Consider the following 382-nt stretch of genomic DNA (forward strand, 5'->3'; position numbering starts at 1 on the left):
ACAGCTTCTGCTTCGCTCAGTGCCCGGCTTGAAGGAAATAGTAAGCTACAAGTTGCAGTGCCATGTGTTTTAAGCCTGCCTGTGCTGAGGGGGTTTCCAGGCTGCTGTAGCTGTTTTCTCCTCCTGGAGCTGTCTGCTTCACTTCACTGCTCGTGAGGCTGAGGAGTGACAGGCACTTCTGCTGCTCACCTGAGCACTCGCAGCCCTTGGCCTGTGGTGAGTCTGCCCTGCTGATGTGAAGAAGGGCTTTTCATTAACGTCCTGCCTGTAGAAGGAACTTAGTTAAGATGCGTGTGAAGGGGTTAGTGGAGAGATGCTGTCCTCAATACGTGGGCCAGGTTACCAAGTGACCCTACTGGCTACTGCATGGCCTGTCCAGCCG

Source organism: Merops nubicus, unplaced genomic scaffold (assembly GCF_000691845.1).
Source record: "Merops nubicus isolate BGI_N331 unplaced genomic scaffold, ASM69184v1 scaffold35882, whole genome shotgun sequence".
In the NCBI taxonomy this organism is placed as follows: Eukaryota; Metazoa; Chordata; class Aves; order Coraciiformes; family Meropidae; genus Merops; species Merops nubicus.